Consider the following 9,387-nt stretch of genomic DNA (forward strand, 5'->3'; position numbering starts at 1 on the left):
ACACCCAATTTTTCCTGTCTACTTTAACTTTTCCTCACTTGCATATTGTATGTGAAAAATTTAGGTGGCAGTCTTTATTCGCTCATTCTGCTAATGCCTTCATTCAGCTTTGTTCTGTTGCTGTCAATTTTTTCCCTATGTCACTGTTCTGAGAAATAATCATCTTGTGATGTTGCAGTTCTTCCTATGTCCTTGCTCGCTATGAAAATATGAGAAGGAATTCTGCCTTATGCAAGACATCGTCTCATTTTTATTTTACCCAGACATGTTTCAGTACTATTTGTGCTGTCTTCAGTGGGTTATTTTATTTTCATACTTACTTGAAGCTATTGAGAATTTATGTTGATAACTAGTCTGCTACATGATCTACAACTTCTCATGGCTTTGATGTTGTAGTGTTTTCTCATATGCTTTGTCGAGTTGAGTACGTTGATTTCTGTGACTTATAGTCATTTGACAATGCACTTTCTATGAATTTTCAAACATGGGCCGAGTTTTCGCTGCCATTTGTTACAACAACACGTAATGGCGGCAAAAACTCTTCCCATGTTTGAAAATTCGTAGGAAGTGCGTTGTCAAATGACCATAAGTCACGGAATCAGTGCATTCACCTCGTCAAAACATAGAAAACACTACAACATCAAAGCCATGACAACTTGTAGATTGTGTAGCAGACTGGCTACCAACATAAACACCCAATAGCTTCATGTAAGTAAGAAAATAAATTAACCCACTGAAGAGCGCACAAATAGTGCTGGAACATGTCTGGGTAAAACAAAACTGAAAAGGTGTCTTGTATAAGGAGGAATTCCTCGTCATATGTTCTGAGAAATTTCATTCTTACTACCCTAATTCTGTTCTCTAGCTTTTTATACACAACATGTGCTTCACTTCCACAAAATAATGGAGGAACAGTTATGGCTTAAAAAATTTCAGTCATGTCTCATGTTGTGTTTTTCAGTCTCATATTTATTGTCCCACATATATTTGTAAGTTTTGCTTGTTTCTTCTCTGTATCCATATCATAATCATATTTTATACCAGAAAGTAGATAATGAAGATGTTTAATTTTTTCTAATATGTCATTATTAACAACAATTTCTGTTCTTGTGGAGTAATTTTCTTTAAAAGTCTTATTTTTACTTTTGTATCAAGAGGAAAATTCTTTCAAGAAAACTATAAAACTTTGAGATAGAATTGGCACCCAGTATTACTCGCCCATTTCTGTACGTGAAATGTCAGTGCTGCTTATAGACTCATATCTACATTCATATCTACATCTATATATAAAAGTACTTACACTATCCTAAGCCTTAGAACTTGTAGCACCTTCCTCGGGGAGGAGAGGTAGATAGACTGAGGAACATACAACAGTGTAATTATCCACTGTCGTTGATTGTGTTGATTTTCATTTGCAGTCAGTGCGACTGACAAGATGTCAAGTTTTTCTCCTTTCTTATACAACTCAAGAGACACTTTTTTTATGGAGTGGAAGGGTGGGATCTTAATTTATTGTTGGACATCCAGAGTAATACATAGACTGCACATTGTATGACTTCTGATTGCGTTCTGCAGAATGATAGGTGTGATGCACTCAATCTCTGATCCCTCAGTCAGAGGAGTAGGAATCATATTTTAATGATGCCTCCACTGATGTACTTATTTCATCCAATTTTCTTTTAAAACACGAAAGACAGTATTTTCCATTACTGTAAGATGTTTGGAGTTAGGAAAGTTATTTCATGTATAATGCCTTGTTCATCACAGATTCTTCTAGAATATTATTCTAGAGGGGATGACTGACAGAATGGGCAAACAATCTGCTCATTAACTGCATTGGAAATGGCCCACAGTGTGAACAGTGTCACCATTTCCTTTTCCATGAAGACCTAGATGAATGTCTGGTGTGCAGAACATACCTCAAGCCATGTGTTGTTCATGCAGTGAACTACAACTGCTGTTACTATAATAAGTTAACAGTAACTGATACCTCAGACTACACTCAATCGTGACTCTACCACTCAGGGTATTAACATAAACTGTACCCTGAAATATAGAAGAATTGGATGTAAACATAGTTCTGTTTATGTCTCTAAGAGGTATAGGAAGTTGATTGCACAAGACAGCAGCAATCAGTTTCCTTAGGCCTCATAGTAAATAAATAATGAAATGTCAAGCTACTGTATATAGCCAAAATGAAGTGTTGGTAATAAGGCTGAAAGTTTATTGTTAAGCAAACTGTATAAACACTGTTCACTGGCATCCATTATGAGCCTGAACTGGTACTAACAGCAAAATCCTGTACTAAATGTGCATAAATAGTATTCAAGTCCATTAACTGTATCATGAGCTCTGTTACATTATAGATAACACTAAAATTTTTAAGTTATGGCCATTGATGCCCCAAATAAACCATTGTTCAGCTAATGAGCAGTAAATACAAGTCCCAGTTGTTCATTACAGCACAAAAATAAATGTAAGTCACGACTGTGGGTGACACAAATAATTATAAGTTCTGCCTGATCTATCAGCCACAAATAAATACAAATCCTGACTGTGGATAACTTTTGAAAAATGCAAACACTTTATTGAAAATTCACACCAAAAAAAAATTGGCAGAATCTTCGAAACCACCAAATAAAATCAGAGTCCAAACTGTGACTGATCAGAAAAATTTTACACACGAATTATTCCAAGTTCCAACCGAAACAGACAGCTGATTCGCTGTGTAGAGTAACAAAAGTCCTGCTTCTGGTGACGTCTGAAACTTAGTTTCCTCCAGCTTTTTTCATTTTTCCCCTCCTACAAAAATTGGAGGCCCTACATGCCAACACTTTCATGCTGACCATGCAAAAATTCACTGTCACCCCTGCCATAGTTAATATACTACTGTACAGTCGCAGAATACAGGTCTGTGATGTTATCTGTTAATGTTGGATTTACCCATTAACACGGTCCCACCTATGAGATAGTGGACTAAGCAACTGAAAAAGCATGAGGGTTGGAATGCCACAGCATCTGCAGAATGGAATGAAAATCTGTTGTGAGAGTATGACTGGGTAGTAGCGTGAGTGGCGGAATGAAAGGTACATGCCGCTCGTGGCAGCTCTTGCTTAGTATTAGGCTATGTTAGTAGATGGTTCTTAAATGTATTACCTTAGTCATCAGCACCTGTGATGTCTCATAGGCTGGCTTGTGTGGAATAATTGTTCCTGTCTAATTATATGGACCATTTTGATTATAAAACTTGTCTTTCAGTGTAGTAGGTGTGTGGGACAGTTTATGAGGCAAGATTATTGGTGTTGCTGGTAGTTATCTGCCAAGTTTCATCATAGGCTGATACAGCCAGTAATTGTGTTATGTCACAGGGGGTTTGCTGATTTGTGTTGTCTGTGGTGCATTAGCTGTTGGCCACAGTCGGACAGTTACACTTGTGAAAGTGTGTTATTTATTGGTTGTCGTCACAGCTTTCCAGACTTAAAATAAAGGAGTTATTCAACTGTGTCATCAGCAGGCTTAAATGAGTCATATTCATGTTACTACCCACCATCTTATTCCAATGCTTTTCCAGTTGAGCATTGGTTAAAGTAGTATGGGGCTCACATGTCTGTTTATCGTGTACTGCAAGTCATCCTCCCAAGTGACTTTCCAATCCAGCCAGGCACCAAGCTATTTGATCATCCTGGAAAAGCATGTTGGATCTGTGTGTTAGGGTATTCTGTCTGCAGAGTTCATATTTGTTCAGTTGTCATGGCCTGCATGTGAACAGGGCTGCCCCACACTTTTAAACAATTACTTTAACTCGCCATTTGTCCAGCCTGTGCTTGACGGTCCAGAATTTTGCCTGTAGGTGTGAGTTGCTGGTTAATGGTTTCCAATCCTGTGCCTGGATAGCAGTGTCATCTGCATGTATGATGACCATCATGTTATGTGTAGTTAGAAGATTGTTAATGAAGAGGTTAAACGATAGGGGCATTAGGCCTCAGGGTACTTCTATCTGAATACTGTGTAGTGCTGATCATTTGCCCTGAATGTCAGTTTTTAAACTTATGTAAGTACGGTGTGAGTGAATGAGACATACGAATGCAGCAGGGGACCTAGCATCATTCAGTTCATGTCTGATGCCTTTACGCCAGATGTGATGGCATTGCAGCCATTTATGGTACTTGTTGCGACCCAGGGAGAAGTTGTCATGTAGTGATTCCTGAATAAGAATTGCTCCAGTCTTAGGATGTTTATGTCTATGCAGTACTATATCTTTTCCTGCCTCTTTGTTGAGAGAAATCAGCAGGCTGATGGGTCTGTAATTCCATGGGGAAATCATCCTTTCATGGCTTCCTGAACATCAGGATCTCAGCCTTCTTAAAGGTGGGCAAATGTTGTTGTTGGCGAAATGTTGTTGTTTGTAAGACATGTTAAAAATTATGTGATAGTAGGCTTTCCCAGCATATGTGTTGTTTCCATTGCTCTCAGGTGCCCAGCTGGATGCAATCGTTGAAGTCCCATGATATTTTGGCAAATAACCTTTCTGCCATCATCAGGTAGTTCTGATGGAATGGTCTGTCTGCTCATTATCAGTGTTATTTATGTCCATCAGTCGGGAGTCGACTCTCTGCGCCGACAGTCCAATTGTGGCTGCTGACATTCCGATTGCAAGCACCGACACCTCAATTGCGGCTGCCAACAATCTGTTACAGACACCGACCCAGGTCCCCGGCGTTGCGCCAGGTGGTGTAGGATGCAGAATCCCTTGGAGTGTCCTCTGCGACCGTCGTGTAAGGATCTTGTGTTCGCTTGAGGCATGACTCCTTGATGGAGCTAAGTAATGGTGTCCATGTCTTGCTGAGTTGAAAACCTGTGTCTTGGTTTATGAGATTGTCTGTTACGCGAATTTCAATGGCCTCCTTGAAGATGCTGTCCCAGTAGAAGCTGGTAGGGGCCAGAATCTTGGTCTCTTCATATTTCACATTGTGTCCAGTTTCCAAGCAGTGTTCTGCCAGTGCCGACTTGTTAGGCTGGCCTAGGTGCGTGCGGGAATTGGCATTCTTTGCAGCAGTCTTTGACTGTTCGGATCGTTTGACCGATGTAGGATTTGCCACAACCACATGGAATATTATATATGCCCTCTTTCTTGAGGCCAAATCTGTCTTTCACTGTCTCCAGTTAAAATTGTTCTGTGCGGTCCTTGATTAGTCAGTTTTTAATGCTATCTGGACAAGGATGAGGTTCTTGGTCGCCTCTGTGGTTTCAGATATTGTGGTTTGTATGATTTAGTTGCAAGTTGGTTGAGTAAAAAGGCATGCTATGTCCCCATCTATTTCAAGTGTTAATGTTGGCCCTGAAGGGTTTGCATTTGATATAAAAGACTCTGTGAGTGATGGCCATCAGTTCCTCTTCTTCCTCACAGGATTAGACTGGTCCATCAGATCCTTCTTAGCATGGGAGTGTAGTGTCATCTGTGGTGAAGGGTCTTGCCAGATTTCAGATGCCTAGTTTGGTGTTGTCTAATCCAGCAAGTTTCTGACCCCGAAGTGTGTTTCTTTGTGTGCGTATCTGTATGCACATAATGCCCTAAAGTCTAAATATGCAGTTGGTATTCTACCAGTACTTCCTGAATCAATTTGTCAGCGTGTTAAGGCCTAGGATTTTCTAAGGCTGAATCATCAAATGATGTGATGTTATTAGTAGATTGGCATCAACCATTGCATCCTGGATGGCAGTATTAAGTGTAGCTATGCTTTCATAAATTTGAGCCGTGTTCATAATTTGCATGTGTTTCTTAGATACAACTATTGAGTGCCTTGTACAAAATCAAATTCATTCCCTTATGTGTAGTATCCAGCATAGTTCTGTGTACTGCACTCACTGTTCCATTTGAAATGGAACTGGTGTGGGGTTAGAGTCCAGGTAATTTTTCAGTGGTAACATTAAGACCAACATAAAAAACAATAAAGGCAGCTTGGAATAGAATTAGTGTCAAAAGGAAGGAAAAAGATGGCTCAAACAAATAAACAGAGATTAGGTAAAAGAAAATAGATAGTGCAGTAGCTACAGATGGTAGAGAAATAGCTAACATACTCAATGATAACTATATAAATGTGGTAGAGAACTAAATATCGGACAGGAATAGTCTAAAAAAGGTTACTAAGGTATTTAAAAAAAAAAAAAAAAAAAAAAAAAAAACAGGCAGAACCACGTTCGTGAAACCAGTCACAGAAGACGATCTGAGGAAACAAGTCCAAGAATCAGGTGGTGGCGACGAAACATTACCTCACATAATAAAGCTAGCGAGCGAGCAAATTATCACATCATTGTTGGATACAACAGAGGTGCCAGTGTACAAGAAAGGGGATAAGGATGATCCCAACTACTATAGGCCAGTCTCACTGATACAAGATTTCTCAAAAATCCTGGAAATGCTTATGTATAATAGGTTAATTGATTACTTGGACAAATATAACATTCTTGTACCATCACGCCATGGTTTCAGAAAGGGTAAATCTACAGAATCAGCAATTGACAGTCTGACTGAATACATAATACAATCCAGAGATAAAAACAAGTTGTATCTGCAGTGTTACTGGATCTCTCTGAAATATTCAACACTATTGGCCATGAAATACTTATATGAAAATTGGGATGTTATGGTATTTGAGGGCAAGCAGGGAATGGATAGAATCATCCTTACACAACAGGAAACAATATATATCAATAGGCAACACATATAAGTCAGAAACCAAAGCCATAAAATGTGGAGTGCCGCAAGGATTAGCAATGGGGTCATTGTCATCAATCTGTCCATTAATGATGTAAGTATTTAAGAGAAAGAGAGGAAAATATCATATGCAGATGACATGACAATACTGAACAATGACCAAAATGTGGAACAGCTTCAGAGAAGAGCATACATATTTGCAAACACCACAGCTCAATGGCTATTGAGAAAATGGACTGGTTGCAAATCTAAATAAATGTTATCAATGTAGTGTTCAGAAACAAAGAGAAGGCTGTGCACGTGGATGTAGAGGTGGAGGAAACAAGGCTGGAAGAAGTAGAATCTACTAGATTCTTTTAGGTATTACTGTGAATAATGAGCTGAAATGGAAATAACATGTTAATTCTGTCCACAAGAAACTCGACTCCATCATAGTCACAATGAAGCAGCTGTCACAGTATGCAGAAAAACAGCTTCTGTGCACAGCGTTATCATGGACTCCTTGAACCATACCAGCAGTATTGAGTGATGGTGTTTGGGAACCCTAAGAAAAGAAGACAATTAGGATCATGTTAAGAAGAAAGGCCTCTGAAATGTGCAGAAACTGCTTAAGAAACCTAGGCATCATAACTTTTACATCTTTATATAATATATAAAACAATAATACAAATCACAATAGATGGTGCAGAATAGAGTACAAATGCCATTCTACACCCACAACATGTGGAGGAAGAATGACATATGAAGCATACTCCACTGACTGACAATCCTTGAAAAAAGTCCTCAATACTCAGCTATCAAATTTGTAAGAAGCCTGCCTAAAAACCTGCATCATAGTATATATGACACTAAATTTGCAAAGAACCTCAACGACTGTATGGTTAAAAAGGAACTTGATGGTATCTGTTGAGAGGCCAGATAAACTTATGGTTCCCGAAGAGAAGCAGCAGCCTTGTCAGTAGTTGCAGGGGCAACAATCTGGATGATTGAGTGATCTGGCCATGTAACATCAACCAAAATGGCCTTGCTGTTCTCGTACTGTGAATGACTAATAGCTAGGAGAAACTACAGCCATAATTTATCCAGGTAAAATTAACAACTGCTTGCTACAAGATAGAAACTCAACTTGTGAGGGATGCCATAACAAGCCAGGAGGCCACAGTGTCCGAGAGGCTGTGGTGCAATGGGAATCAGCGCACTACCTGCACCAATGTGGACAGGCTATGCCTGATGAACCGGTGGGTAACAGATAACACACTGGGGCAGCACATCCAAACACTACGAACCACTTGGAAATATAATTCATGCATAATAATCATAGAATATATGAAAATGCTCAAACCAAGACAAGAAACTCAATGTGAGCATGTCCCCAGGCCCCAACCAATCCTTACATACTACAAGAATAATACAGTAAGAATAACTAGAGGGTTAACTGGTTAATCTTAAAATATAATAAGTCAATGTAATAACCAAGAAATCACAGGGCTACTCAGACACATTAACTTAAGTGACTTAAAAGTTAAAAGGCAAATCTTAGGGCTAACACTTAAACAACTACAACAGTAATCGTATTTAGAACAATAAATATTAATTTTTTTCTTTTGGAAAGGGGCAAAATATCACCAGACTTGTGGAACTTAATTAACCAAATGAGCCAAAATTCACTGGGGCACTAATGTTTGTTTACCAAAGCTGAAGGCAATTTTATAGTTGTTACATCAGTCAGGGAAGCAACAACCTCCAATACAAATAAGACTCAATTTCAACCTCAATGGTCACTAATATGAGTAACAACATAAGCAGACACTGACCAAGTTGCAATTAAAAGAAATTTTAAAACACATTGAATATCGCACTCACATAATTTTAAACAGAGGCACAGGAAAGTAAATTTAATACTTGAGACAGAGTGAAAAAGAACCATAGGAAATCCAGCATAATGGGAGCAACTTCAACATGGGAGCACAAATGTCAATCAGGTAATGAGTACTTTACCCTCAAAGGGCAGAACAGATGGCACCAGAAAATGAACAGCACTCTAATACTCACATCAGCAACTATGCTTCCTTAATCCAATGTAAACTGGCTGCGTCCACATTAGGCCCTAGTACTGCCGACCAACACAACTCTACCGACCACCAGCTGCTTAGACAATGCTGCGCCCTTAAGCTCCGTATGCCACATGTGCCTTCTCTCTCTCTCTCTCTCTCTCTCTCTCTCTCTCTCTCACACACACACACACTGACAACCCATGTGGTCACCAACCCACTCCAAGAAACTACCACCAAAGAGTCAACTAACAGATGACTGAAGCACCACCCAGGTACTAGACAGAGATGGATCATGCCAGCAGGCAAAGATGTAAGAACATAGATGTAGGTGACACGGCTAATGTGGGATGTACTTTTCTCCACTGAGGAACTGCAGCAAGCTTGTGTAGTCTGTTTTAGTTAACATATGCAGTGCAGTGTCCTCTCTCGTGAATTTGGTGTGGAAAGTGATGGGGCTGTACCTGGTAACCAATAGCATGCCCCTCTTCATGCGATATATCTTGAAGTTGGTCCTGTACATATTGGTTGTTTCACTGCGACTCACTTGCATCACATTCGCTTGTTACCGACAACAGTGGCAAAGGAGGAACAATTCATGAAACATGGTGTGTGTCTCCA

This window comes from Schistocerca serialis, chromosome 2 (genome assembly GCF_023864345.2).
Source record: "Schistocerca serialis cubense isolate TAMUIC-IGC-003099 chromosome 2, iqSchSeri2.2, whole genome shotgun sequence".
NCBI classification, from domain to species: domain Eukaryota; kingdom Metazoa; phylum Arthropoda; class Insecta; order Orthoptera; family Acrididae; genus Schistocerca; species Schistocerca serialis.